Source organism: Suricata suricatta, chromosome 9 (genome assembly GCF_006229205.1).
Source record: "Suricata suricatta isolate VVHF042 chromosome 9, meerkat_22Aug2017_6uvM2_HiC, whole genome shotgun sequence".
Taxonomy (NCBI): domain Eukaryota; kingdom Metazoa; phylum Chordata; class Mammalia; order Carnivora; family Herpestidae; genus Suricata; species Suricata suricatta.
Genome location: NC_043708.1, coordinates 34,564,033 through 34,578,020, shown reverse-complemented (window position 1 = coordinate 34,578,020; position 13,988 = coordinate 34,564,033). Strand labels below are relative to the sequence as shown.

The window sequence follows — 13,988 nt, the reverse complement described above, 5'->3', positions numbered from 1 at the left end:
AAGAGAAGATGGTGTATATATGCATATATATACATACACACACACACACACACACACACACACACACAATGGAATACTATCCAGTAATTTAAAAATGACAGCATAGATGGACCTTGGAGGTATTATGCTAAATGAAATAAGTCAGAGACAAATACAGTATGATCTCACTTATATGTAGAACTTAAAAACAGACAAAGAAACAAAAACAAGCTCATAGATGTAGAGAACAGATTGGTGGTTGCCAGAGGTGGGAAGGCAAGGCATGAAATGGGCAAAGAGAACTAAAAGATATAAATTTCTAGTTATAAAATAAATAAGTCCTGGAAATGTAATGTACAGCATGGTGACTATAGCTAATAATACTCTATTGCATACCTGAGAGTTAGCTAAAAAAGTAAATCTTAAGAATTCTCATCACAAAAAAAGAAGTATGTAACTATGTGTGGTAATGGATGTTAGCTGACTTAGGGGGTGATCATTTCACAATATATAAAAATATCAAATCATATTATATACCTGAAACTAATATAAGGCTATATGTCAATTATGCCAATAATTTTAAAAAACCCCTTGATTTATAAAATAACCTTCTGCAAATAGATATCATTAAAACTATTATAAAACATTTATTAAGAGCTCACGTACATAAATCTTGAAGTATTACATATATGTTAGGTTAAACAACAAGGAGTTCCTGTCTTCTAGTTACTTATTATCCAGCATATAATGTCATTATAGTCGTGTAAAGAACATGCAGTTGCCACATTGCAAAATAAGGGGCACCTGGGTGGCTCAGTCAGTTGAGGGTTTGACTTGGGCTCAGGTTGTGATCTCGCGGCTCATGAGTCAAGCCACACATTGAGCTTGTTGCTGTCTGCTGTCAGAGCAGAGCCCTCTTCGGATCTTCTGTCCCCCTCTCTCTGCCCCTCCCCCACTCATGCTCTCTCTCAAAAATAAACATTAAAGAAAAAGATAAGGACCATACCATCTTTATTTTCAAACTGTTTTCACCCCATTAGGGTAGAGATAGCACACAAATGACTGTAATATAACGAATTTGCTAAATGCCATACAAAATATTATGAACAAAATATTTGGGGGAAGGATTCAGACAACAAGGTCATATTTAATAGGATGTGAAAATGACTCCCATACCTTCTTCTACCTTCCTTTATATGTGAATCCCCTGTTGTTTTCACAGGGAAATTTCATGTGGCCACTCTAGATAGAAGGACCAAGTGATTCTCTTTCATACCTGTAAATAAGTTTGAATATAAGGAATTTGTGAGGATTAAGACAGAAAAGGTAAGCCACATCTATACTGTGGCTGGCTTTCAAAAGCTAGAGTGAGGAGCCTGTCCCTAATTCAGTTCACAATGGGAATTTGTTGAAGGCTTTTAAGCAAGGCAAGATAGTATCAGAACTGTGCTTTGGGAAAATTAATCTGGTGGCAGTGTGCAGGATAGCTGGAGTGGAGACAGATAGGAGACAGGCTATTACTGTAGTCACAGTGAGAAGTAATTGGGGCCTGAACTAGAATGGTGGTCAAAGAAGTGGAAAGCAGGATGGATGTCAGGTTGGAAAATCTGTAGGCCACCAAAGGTTTTTTTTTAATGGGGGCTTTAGAGAACCCTAAAAAAAACCCTCCTCAGTATTTTAGAGATGTCCTCTCCTAACCTAAATGTCTGTCCCAGATATAAATGCACATAGTTTCTGCCTGAATAGAAAGTGTCCCCAGCTATGTGGAAGAGATTAGATGTATTTTAATCACCTGTTGATGACTAATGGTTGAATCCTTTATCAGTTATATTCCTGTCTATATTTTCTTCCTCCCTTGTTCTAGTAAACTTCTTGCTTAGAATTCTGAAGAATAAAGGTACTGTAAGCAATTTGAAAAATCAAGATTCATTCTAAGCAAATAAAGTGCTATCTATCTACAGTCTAACACAGAACATAAATTCTTTATCATATCCTTTAAGAAAATTCTTCCTTAATCCTGGATATTCCTGGACTTTCACCATATTTTACTCCTCCCTTTACTGGTAAATTCCTTACAAGATCAACCTTCATTCAATGTCCCTTGAATCACAATTTTTCATCCTTTAACTCCTATAACATGGAGTCCACTTCTACAACTAAAAAATTGTACTGTCCGAAGAATCCATGTCACCATCTAAAGCTATGAATTTTTCCAGTTTTAGTCCTCCTTGACTGCTTTCCAAGATTTGGCTCCACAGATCAATTTCTCAAGCTTGAAACTTTCTTTTCCTTTAATTCTCTTGATTATACACTGTCTGCCCTGTTTCTCTTCACCTTTGGAATCTCTCTTTTGCTATCTTTGCAAATTGTATTCCTTCCTACTCTACAGAATGCAGAGATTATGGCAACCTAAGCCATAACTGTGGGCTGTCTGCTATTTATGATCTTATGATCATTCAGTACCCCTGCAGAATTCCTGAATCTACATCTCTAGCCATTACAACCTGTCTCAGCTCTAATTTAAAATTTCCTTTTTAACATTTCCAAATGATGTCTCAAATCCATCATATCTGGAGGAGAGCTCATCTATTCCCTCCAAAAGTTAACTTCTCTCAACTCCTCCACATTTATCAAAGATACCATCAGTGTGCCTGAGTGGCTCAGTTGGTTAAGTGCCCAACTTCAGCTCAGGTCAGTATCCCATAGCTAGTGGGTTCAAGCCCCGCATCAGGCTCTGTGCTGACAGCATAGAGCCTGGAGCCTACTTCAGATTTTGTGTCTCCCTCTCTCTGCCCCCTTCCCCATTCACACTCTTTCTCTCTCTCTCCTTCAAAAATAAATAAACTCAGTTTACTTATTTGTACTCAGTTTCTAAATCTCATTTAGAGATTTAGAGATTTAAGTCATTCTTAATTGTTCCTTCTCACATAGTTAGCCAGTTACCACACTATCAATCCTGCCTTTGCAAACTCTCTCAAGTCTGTCCCGTCATATGCCTTACTATTGCCACTACTGTATCAGACTCTTATCACCACTCTCTTGGGCATTTTCAACACTTTCAGAACTAGCACTTCCCCCTTCTTTCTTCTCCTTTCAGTACATTGAACACTTCAGTTGGGAGTATTAATTTTCCAAAACCATTTTGTTGTAAGTATCACTGTCTGCTCAAAACTCTTCAGTTACATTCAAATCCACTGTGGGGATAAAGTTTAAACATCTTGTTCTGGTATTTGATAGCCTCCAATATATGTTCTACGCTTGCTTTGATTCTCACACAAATCCTCTCCACAAATCCTCTTCTCCAGCATAAGTGTTCTTCCACTTGCTCCCCAAATATGATGCCCTTAGAGCTAACAGTTACACAGTTCAGAGGGCACCATTCACGGAGAATATAACGTGAACAGTGTCCCCTGGAGTTGTGCCATGTCTGTCTTTTTTCCCACATCCATTTTGGTGTTTTTGTTCTTGATATTCTCTTGTAGAATGTTCTCCTCTTGCTTCTGTCTTATCTCTTCCTTGATGGCCCAGCTAAAGCTCTATCAGCTCCATGAATTCCCTACCAACTACTCTAGCCATTGATAAAAACTCTCTCCCCTTAATTCCTAGACCACAGGTCTGTATATAAGTTGAATATATAATTTATCATTTAAACTATGACATTTGAGAGTTACTGGGGGCATAAGTACATTGGAACAAGAGGTACAAACTGGGACTATGTAGGACAAACTGGAGTGTATGGTCATCTACCTACATATTACTCATTTGACATCCAGTATGTGTTATGTGGTGGTTTTGTTTGTTAAATGTATTTAAATGTACACACTTATCTTCTCAATACAGTAAACCCTCTAAGTACAAATCATGCATTCTCCCTCTTTTTTCACCTGGTGCCTGGCCAGTGTCCTACACATAATATACACTAAAAATTATTTATTCATCATGATGATGTTTTTACTGTTATTTAAGAATAAAACTTAGGCTAGGAGTAAACTTTCTAAAGCAGTAAATTCACCCAATTATCCTTGTGGCAGGAAGACAAAATTCTCTACGTCCCTAGAAAGAGATACTGTCATCAAAAAAACCTCAAGTTTTTGGTGAGGGCTGGGTCATAGCCTCTGGCACATGACTCGGCCTCATTACTTATTAATGTCCTCGCTCTCTATCTTGACAGCATACCCTTTCCATGGCTCTGCTATGACACCACACAGAAGAAAGCTGACAGCCCAACCAGAGAGTTTATGTAACTCACATCAAAATAAAATTACAACTTCAAAAATGCTTCTGTGACTAACTAACCTGAAACCAAATATTGGGAAGTTTTGATTTGCCTGACTTATTTTGCTTAATTAACATCTGGCCCCAGCTTAGCATTATCCCTGGTAAACTACCAGTAACAAAAGGAGAAGGAAGAAAGCCTAAATACAGAAAAAGACAGCAGACAGTCATGATAGCTTAGGCTCCAAAAATAAACTAGAACGCAAACCGAAAAACGAAAGACATGTGGGAAAGAAAGAATTAGGACAGAATCATCTCTTGGGAGTAAAATACTTAACAAAGAGCCAGGCTACCAAAGAGCATCAAGTCAAAATCAAATGGGGGTATGAGTGGATATTGGAAAGCTCCTGGAAGGAAGACTATTTTGTTCAAACTACTGATGGGGTAGGCCTTCCTAAAACCACTCCTACCAAGCTGGTGACTAGAGTTAAGGAGCATTCATCTGTTTTTACATGGAACGATATAGGGCACTTTGCCTTTGAACTACTTGTTGAAAATTTGGTTCTCAGAGTTCATCTGTAAACCTTCGGCCTGACGTTTTTGCTTAGGCCCAGTGTCTCAGCAGTCTCTGAGCCCCTCGTGATATCAGCAGTCTTAATAAACATAATAACCTATCTAGAGATTTTCTAAATATTCTCCTGAGTTCGATAAAGAACGCCTTAGAAAAAAGTGACTTCCAAATATTCCCAGAGATGCCTTTCTTCCTTCCACTTGAGATCTTTATACCTAGGCCTTTCTGGGTAATTGTATATATGACCTCTTAGAGTTCCCAAACCTCTCATTTGGTTCTTTGTATCTTAAATAAAATCACCGTCTGCTTTGGAAGATGTAAGCTAGGAATTGGCAACTAATGGTAGACGTGCCACCGAAATATATGTCTTATCCCCTTTGTCCAATCATTCTGCATCCTTTTCCCTTTATCTCTCATTCCCTTCTTTCTGTTTGTGATTTCATTTTGGTTTTTTTTTTAATTTTTAACATTTATTTATTTTTGAGAGACAGAAAGAGACAGATCATGAGCAGGGGAAGGGCAGAGGGAGAGGGACACACAGAATTGGAAGCAGGCTCCAGGCTCTGAGCTGTCAGCACAGAGCCTGATGCGGGGCTTGAACCCACAAACCATGAGATCATGACTTGAGCTGACGCTTAACCGACTGAGCCACCCAGGTACCCCCTGTTTGTGATTTTATTTTGTTCTCTCTCCCAACTATGTCTTTTGTCAGATATATTTAGGGTCCTTGGTGGCAAGCAGGACCAAATGCTGTTGATTTAAACACTGATCTTCCTAGATGCATAGGTATATATTAGATAACTTCTTGAGAGTTCTACTTCTGAGATTCTCTGGGGCTGCAGTTATTTATCATACCTTGATCACCACCCACGTACACTTATATTTTTATTAGATTCTCTGGACTCCATTTCATTAACATAGCTAACAATTATGGAATATTTAACTCATATATCAGATCCCATGCTAATATAATAATAATAATCCCATGTGGATTATTTCCTTTAATTCTCACAGCAACTCAGTGAGGAAGGTGTATTTCCACTTTGCAGATGCAAAGTTAAATACCTTCCCCAATATGTCACAGCTAATCAGTGACAAAGCTGGGACTGAATTCATATTTATAGGTCTCCACACAACCAGCGTGGTGGAAAATGTGATGCTGATATATAGTAGGAAGAAGACTGAGCAATTTTTTAGTTCATTACATGATGACTGCTACCAGGGCTAGGTATAATTATGAAGTCAGCTTCCTGGATGTAAGGGTTAGAACTTTATCCTTCTCATGTAGAGACTGGACATTACTTAGATCCACACTAGCTACCTACTCTACACACCAGCCTTCCAAACTTGTTTCCCTGGTTAGGGAATACCCTTCCAACTATTCTCTAATATCCGTTGATTCTTAAAGTCTGCTTAAGTGTCAACTCTTTTGAAAAATCTTTGCTGACATCTCTCCAACTTCCTTTCTCCAACCTTTCATAAGCTGGAGGCCTGCCCTTTCTCTGGGCCCCCATAGCATCCCTAAGCATAATTATTATATTATATTATGATCACTGGCTTTTCTTTTCCCCTAGATTGTAAGCAACCTGAAGGCAGGCATAGACAGGTCCTCCAAACGTTGTATAAATTGAATCAAATGGAATACCCGTGCTTTAACATTATCATATTACCTCTTCCAGGTATATTTACATTTGGGTCAATATTTTATTTCTGTAATGAAAGGCTATCTGATATAGGCATCTCAAGTGTTAACTGAATTGGAGCAGACTAAGAAACCACACTGATAGGAAAGTCATCTATCCCACTTGAATCCAAATTAACAAACCATGTGGATTCAATTAATCTATGAATGAAAAAGACAAAGCAGTGTATAGAACCAATTGAAGGCAGGAAGTTGTTGCTAAACTTCCAGGAATAAGGTGACAAACTGAACTCTTAAGTTTACAGATCATTTCCTGGAGAGCAATGAGGTGTTAAATTGAATGATATTAGGGTACTTGTTCTTGCTGAGTCATCCATGCCTTAGGCAGAGTCTTCCTTTCGGTGGGCACAGCATGAAGACATGACTCAGCAATAAATTATTCATGCATACAGAAGAAGATATTAGGCTTAAAACAATTTTTTAAACCAAAACTCCTCTTAAAAATTTTTTTTTTCGTTCTCAAATATTAAAACCCTTGAAAGCAATGACCTGGAATGAATGATTCATGGAAATGGGGTATGGAATTGGCCACGGAATTAGGGGTAGGGTGGAGGGATGAGTCACACTGTGTGTTCAGCTTTTGGAATCAATCAAAATCATTAGTAGCACCTGTAAGAGTTGCCATTCTGTGTTGGGCATAATGCTAGGAGCTGGGAAACAAGCATCATGTTAAAAGGGTTTGCAGTCAAGTGGTGGCTGCATTCCATGATAGGGGAATGATGTGTTATTACAGGAGGATCAAGTAGGAAACTAATATTTGGTGTTCATGGGAGCAGGGATGTTGGAACCACGTCTGAGAGACTGAATATGATCTCAACAGCCAGAGAAAGGGACATTCTGGGCAGATGAAACAGCACACAAAGAGCAAGAAAGAAGACATGGAAGAAGTTGGTGAGGTTAGGGCCATGAGTAGTCTGGTGAGGCTACAAATAGGTAATGGGTGATTATAAGGAAAAGTAGCAGAAGGAGGGGTGGGGAGCAGCAGGATACAAGGAGACATATTTTAAAAGGATTTGAAAGCTGTACTGAGGAGCTTGTTTTATTTCTTAAAGGCAATATGGAACCATAGAGCTTTTTTTTCTTTTTAAAGTTTATTTATTTTAAGAGAGACAGAAACAGCATGAGTTGGGGGCCGAGGGGAGGAAGAGAGAGAGAAAATCCCAAGTAGGCTCCTCACTGCTAGCACAGAGCCCGATGAGGGACTCGAACCCATGAAACCACAAGATAAGGACCTGAGCAGAAACCAAGAGTCAGAGCCTTAACTGACTGAGCCACAAGGTGCCCCAGTCATGGAGCTTTTAGAGCAGTGACATAGGGGCACATGCTTGGCTCAGTTGGTTAAGCATCCGACTTTGGCCCAGGTCATGATCTTGCAGTTTACGGGTTTGAGCCCTGCATAGGGCTCTGCGCTGACGGCATGGAGCCTGGAGCCTGCTTCATATTCTGTGTCATCCTATCTGTCTGCCCCTCCCCTGCTCACACTGTCTCTCTCTCTCTCTCAAAAATAAACATTTAATAAATAAATAAAGCAGTGACATAAGGCGATTCATTGTAACTGTTGCATTCTTGGCACTGTCTTCTGTAGTTGCTTTATAATATGGCTCAGTTCTCTCCAGTCCTGGTGTGGCCTTTCTCATTAGTTCCCAAAGAAGACTGTGTCAAGAGAAAGAAGTACAAGGAACCAGAAGAAGGAGTGGGACCCTGTAATTTGGTAGGAGCCCAGAGTAGGGCTCCTTGCCTCTTTGTGCCTTCGGTAAACGTCCAAATAAACTTCCTAGAAGAGCCTGGCTTTTCACTCTCCCTCTACCTCATGGTTTCCCTCCCAACACAATTCTTCCCCCATGTGTTCTCCCTACCGCAGCATGCTCACTCAGTCTTTTCAAATGCACAAATTAATGAACACAGTCTCCTATTCTCCAATTCCACTAGACACAGATTCCTACCTCAGGCAGGCTGTTAGCCATTGTTACCAAACCTCTTTTCTCCTAATTTATTACCCTCCTTTCTACCACCTCATGCTTATAGCCAGAATTATTTTTCTTAGTACCCTTGAGTCATATGTATATACTCACATATCTAAAAAATTTGTGTATTATTTTGTAAAGCAACCCTGAGAGGTAGGTATATTTATTATTGTCATCACTTTACAGATGAGAAAATTGAAGCACAGCTAATAAATGACTTGCTTATGATCCTCCTCCTGTTATTAAAATACAATTAGGGGGGTCCTGGGTGGCTCAGTCAGTTAAGCGTCTGACTCTTGATTCTGGCTCAGGTGATCATCTCACAGCTGTGAGATCAAGTCTCAAGTCGCCTCAGGTGGGGCCCCATACCATCTGGTGTCAGCTCTGCATTGGGCATGGAGCCTTCTTAAGATTCTCTCCCTTTTGGGAGGCAAACGGTAAGAGACTCAATGAGAACAAGCTGAGTGTTGATAGGGGGCTGGGGGAGAGGGGAAAGTGGGCGATGGGCATTGAGGAGGGCACTTGTTGGGATGAGCACTGGGTTTTGTATGGAAACCAATTTGACAATAAATTATATTTAAAAAAGAGTCTCTCTCTTTCTTTTCTCTCCCTTTCTCTGCCCCTCTCCCTCCCTTCTCTCTGTCAAAAAAAAATACTATTAGGATAAAATTTAAATTTTTAACTTGAAAAAAAATTTTTTAACGTTTATTTATTTTTGAGAGAGAGTGAGTGGGGGAGGAGCAGAGAGAGCAGAAGACACAGGATCCAAAGCAGGCTCCAGGCTCTGCGCTGTCAGCACAGAGCCTGATGTGGGGCTCAAACTCAGGAACCATGAGATCATGACCTGAGCTGAAGTCGGACACTTAACTGATTGAGCCACCCAGATACCCCTAAAATTTTAACTTTAAATCACCATACCACTCCCCAAATATTCCTTGTAGCTTGTATGTACCCTTTAAGTCAAAAGTCCTCTTTTCAAAACTATACACGCTTGATTCCTATGGATTTTGTGTCTGAATTTCCTTGAGGTAAACCCTCTCTCGGCTGGCCATTCTCCAGGACAAAAACGGGAGCTTCTTGACTTCCATTTCCCCACTTCATTGGCTTCTCTGAAAATTCCAACCTCCTTCACCTCTCAGATTTGATATAGGTGATAGAGAACAAAATTCTGCTCTGAGAATTTACTATATCCTTAGGGCACACATTAGAAATGGAATAAAATAAGGGGTGCCTGGGTGGCTCAGTCGCTTAAGTGCCCAACTTTGGCTCAGGTCATAATCTCATGGTTCGTGAGTTCGATTCCTGTGTGGGGCTCTGTGCTGACAGCTCAGAGTCTGGAGCCTGCTTCGGATTCTGTATCTCCCTCTCTCTCTCTGCCCCTCCCCTGCTCGTGCTCTGTCTCTGTCTCTCAAAAATGAATAAACATTAAAAAAAAAAGAATAAAATGAAAGCATATCTAAAACCCGGGTATATTTTGATTATTAAATCTATCCCAATCCACGTGAGATTTGAAGGTTAATATTTCCTCAAAGAAAATCAGAGATTTTGACATATGTTAGGAAAACAATATGGAACTAGTCATCTGTATATGAAAAGAAAGTGAGGAGCGCTGGAGGAAAGAGTCCAGGGCGACAGTAGCAATTCCCTTGTTTTTAAATATGATGTGTTTGGAAGTTGGAGTTTATAGTTTATAATCTGAATAATCATGAGAACTCTAAACAAAAGAAAGTCCAACTTAGCCACCAAACTAAAAGGAAAAAAAAAAAAGACCAGCCCTGAGCTTTTAGGAGCTTTAATATACCTGATCCCAGCCAGAACAGACTCCCTGTGTTCACAGTGTTAAGCCAGAATTGCTGCTACTTCATTGACCCCCGGCAGGTACACCAGGTAAAGACAAACCACCCCTACTTCATATTTCCCTTGAGATAATGGGAAGAATAACACAGACCTTCACCAAGCAGTTGAACTTCTCTTTAGAGATGAGCTTCTCTCCATCTGTGAAATTGGGCTGACAGTGGGACCATAAATGCTCCGGGGTGCTTCTTATCCCTTTAAACAAAGGATGAAAAGGATAGGTATGCTCAGCACTATATCCTTCCAGCCTTGTGGCTTCAGACATCATAAAAGGCAAAAGAAAAAAGATACCAGAGAGAGGGTGTTAAAAGAAGATTCAAACTGCACTCTTAGGAGAAAACTTTAATCTTGTCCCAGGGAGGTAGTTTAGATAATTGAATGATTTTAACATCTAGAGTATCTTAAATGGCTTCTTTTTATCAAGAAATAGCCTCATGCATCAATTGTAACACAAGGGCATACTTAATATATGTTATTGGCATCATATGTTTACTAACAGTTCCTATGGGTACTGTCCCAGAGGAAATTTTATTAGAAGGTAATCCTTAAGTGATTCCTGCAAACTTTATTTAAAAATTTTTAATGTTTATTTATTTATTTAAAAAAATTTTTTTAATGTTTTATTTATTTTTGATACAGAGAGAGACAGAGCATGAGAGGGGGAGGGGCAGAGAGAGAAGGAGACACAGAACCGGAATCAGGCTCCAGGCTCTCCGCTAGCTGTCAGCACAAAGCCTCACACGGGGCTCGAACCCACGAATGTGAGATCTGACCTGAGCTGAAGTCGGAGACTTAACAGACTGAGCCACCCAGGCGCCCCAATGTTTATTTATTTTTGAGATAGAGAGAGACAGAGTGCGAACAAGGAAGCGGCAGAGAGAGAGGGAGACACAGAATTCGAAACAGACTCCAGGCTCTGAGCTAGCTGTCAGCACACAGCCCGATGCAGGGCTCGAACCCATGAACCATGAGATCATAACCTGAGCCGAAGTCGAACACTTAACCGGCTGAGTCACCTAGGAGCCCCTTAAAAATTTTTTTTAATGTTTATTTATTTTTGAGACAGCAAACTTTATTTTAAATAATTACCTATAAGAGAAAAGAAGATAGTTTTTTTTGGTAACTTTCTTTTGTTTATTTTACACCACTGCTTGGTCATTCTTTTCCAGTGCTAATCCCCTGCTTTGTAGCCTCTATTTTCCTTTCCTCTACCTGTCAACCTTGGAAGCCTTCGTATTCTTTTAAGGAATATTCACACTTTAATTTCTGGTGCTGCCCACTCTTCTCATCTATTTTGCTGCCTTTCTGCCCTGGATATATTTAGATTTGAATAGAGGACTTCATTGGGTGGACAGCCACCAGCTCTTGAAAGTTTATCCCTAAGAAGATGACCTTTTTATTCACTTGCCCATCTTAATAACAAGATACCATCTCACTCTGGGAAGTTAAAAAACAACAACTGGTTAATATGCAGATTGTCTTTCATGCCAAAGAAATATCTTTGACTGCTTTGTAATTCTTTATTTGATTTTTAAAATCATTAGTGTTCTTTATTAGTGATGAGGCAGAAAGCTATACATCTCCCCCTTGTGGTTTCTGTTAGTGTATGCCTTTCATTGTCTAATATCTTCAAGTTCCAGTCATTCCCCCCAAAATACTGTTAAGATGATCTTCCAAAACCACAACTCTGATATCATTCTCCTGCTCAAATGTCCACTATCACCTGCAAGATAAAACCCAAACTCCTTGGCATGGTCCACCTGAAATTCCTATACTAAAATTCTCTGCTTTTTGAAATCCTATACATTCTACAGGGCCCAAATTCCTCATTAGCAATCCCAACCTAGAAGAATTCTCTGCATTTTGTGCTCTTAAACCACAATCTGCCAGTAATTGTAGAGGTATATATTCATCTTACCTCTTACACTTTATTGTGAGTCTCTGGAGAACAGGAAGGGACAGTGTCTTTTTCATCTTCCTGTTGTCTACACAGTTCCTTGAACAGCGAAGTCATCAACAAATGTCTATAGAATTGAATAAAATACAGTGGTGAGTAAAATTAAAAGTCAGCATTAGGCTTTTAAAACAGAGGACACATTTAAAGATGGATCAAGAGGGATACCTGGGTGGCTCAGTTGGTTAAGTGTCTGGCTCTTGATTTGGCTCAGGTCATGATCCCAGAGTCATGGGATTGAGCCCCACATCAGGGTCTGTGCTGAGCATGGAGCCTTCTTAAGATTCTCTCCTCTATCTCTCTCTGCCCCCTCCCCCACTCTCTCTTTTAAATAACAAAAATAAGTAATAAAGTGTTCCATTAAAAAAATTCTCTCTCTCTCCCTTATACACTCTATCTCTAAAAAAAGAAACTAAAAAAAAAAAAAAAAAGAAAGAAAGAAAAAAGAAAAAAAGAAAGAGAATTGTATAGACCAGCCCTGTCCAGCAGAAATACAATACCGGCTACTTGTGTGGTTCAAAATTTTCTAGAAGCCAGATTTAAAACACAGATGAAGTTAACTTTAATAATATGTTTTCATTTAGCCCAATTATTTTAACATGTAATCAATATAAAAATTACTGATGAAATATTTTACATTTTTTTCACACGGTCTTCTAAGTCTAGTTTATAGAATGCACTTACAATACATCTCAGTTCAAATTTGCCAAATGTAAAATGCTTTATGGCCATATGTGGCTACTACCTACTGTATTAAAAAGAAATTGAGCCCAGGGTAGGAACTAAGTCCGAGTCCTGGGTGATTACCAGCAGTTTTGTCACCATAGATAAGACCTTTAACCACTTATTTCCTTGGTTTTCTCACCTATAAAGGGGAGACTTTTTTTTTTTTTACCATTCTTATAGGATTGTATATTATTTTAAATTTTTTAATATTTTATTTATTTTTGATTCAGAGAGAGACAGAGCATGAAAGGGGGAGGGGTAGAGAGAGAAGGAGACACAGAACTGGAAGCAGGCTCCAGGTTCTGAGCTAGCTGTCAGCACAGAGCCTGACGCGGGGCTCGAACCCACGAACGTGAGATCTGACCTGAGCCGAAGTCGGAGGCTTAACCGACTGAGCCATCCAAACGCCCCCTTATAGGATTGTAAAAGCATAAAAATAGAAACTGAAATGATGACACTTTGAAAGGTTGAAAATGTCATACAGATGGATGGCATTGTAATTATTCCAAGAATAGAGTGAACTTTGAAATGGTTATTAACCTCTTCTTTAAAGAATCTGGATCCCAGGAGCGCCTGGTGGCCCAGCCAGTTGAGCATCTGACTCTTGATTTCAGCTCAGGTGCTGATCTTAGGGTTGGTGGGATGGAGCCCCACATCAGGCTCTGCTCTGGCTGAAGAGCCTGCTTGGGATTCTCTCTGTCCTCCACCTTCAAAATAAATAAATAAATAAATAAATAAATAAACTTACAAAACAAAAAAGAACATGGATCCCAGAGACTAATGCTCCCTGACTTGACTTGATTCCTATAGGCAGGGTTAAGGAAGGATTCTGATGCTTCCCCCATAAAATATCTCTATTGGAGTAGCTGGGTATGATGAGGACAGGTTGCTCACGAGCACAAGGACAGATTTTGGACATTTGCATTCAAGGTAACAACATCATTGTGAGAAGTAATATGCAGGGCACCAACCACAAGCATTTTGAGCTCCATCAGCTGGACCCTTGCCATTTTCTATTTGCAC

The 13,988-nt window shown here is 39.6% G+C and overlaps 1 long non-coding RNA gene across 1 annotated transcript; it reads right to left on the bottom strand.

The window, feature by feature from the left end:
* Positions 1–10,415: 10,415 nt before the first annotated feature.
* Positions 10,416–13,559, bottom strand: LOC115301496. The gene is made up of 3 exons (XR_003913137.1): positions 13,506–13,559; positions 12,204–12,309; positions 10,416–10,480 (listed from the first exon to the last, which is right to left on the bottom strand). It is a non-coding gene; the product is annotated as an uncharacterized LOC115301496 (long non-coding RNA).
* Between the last annotated feature and the right edge of the window lie 429 nt (positions 13,560–13,988).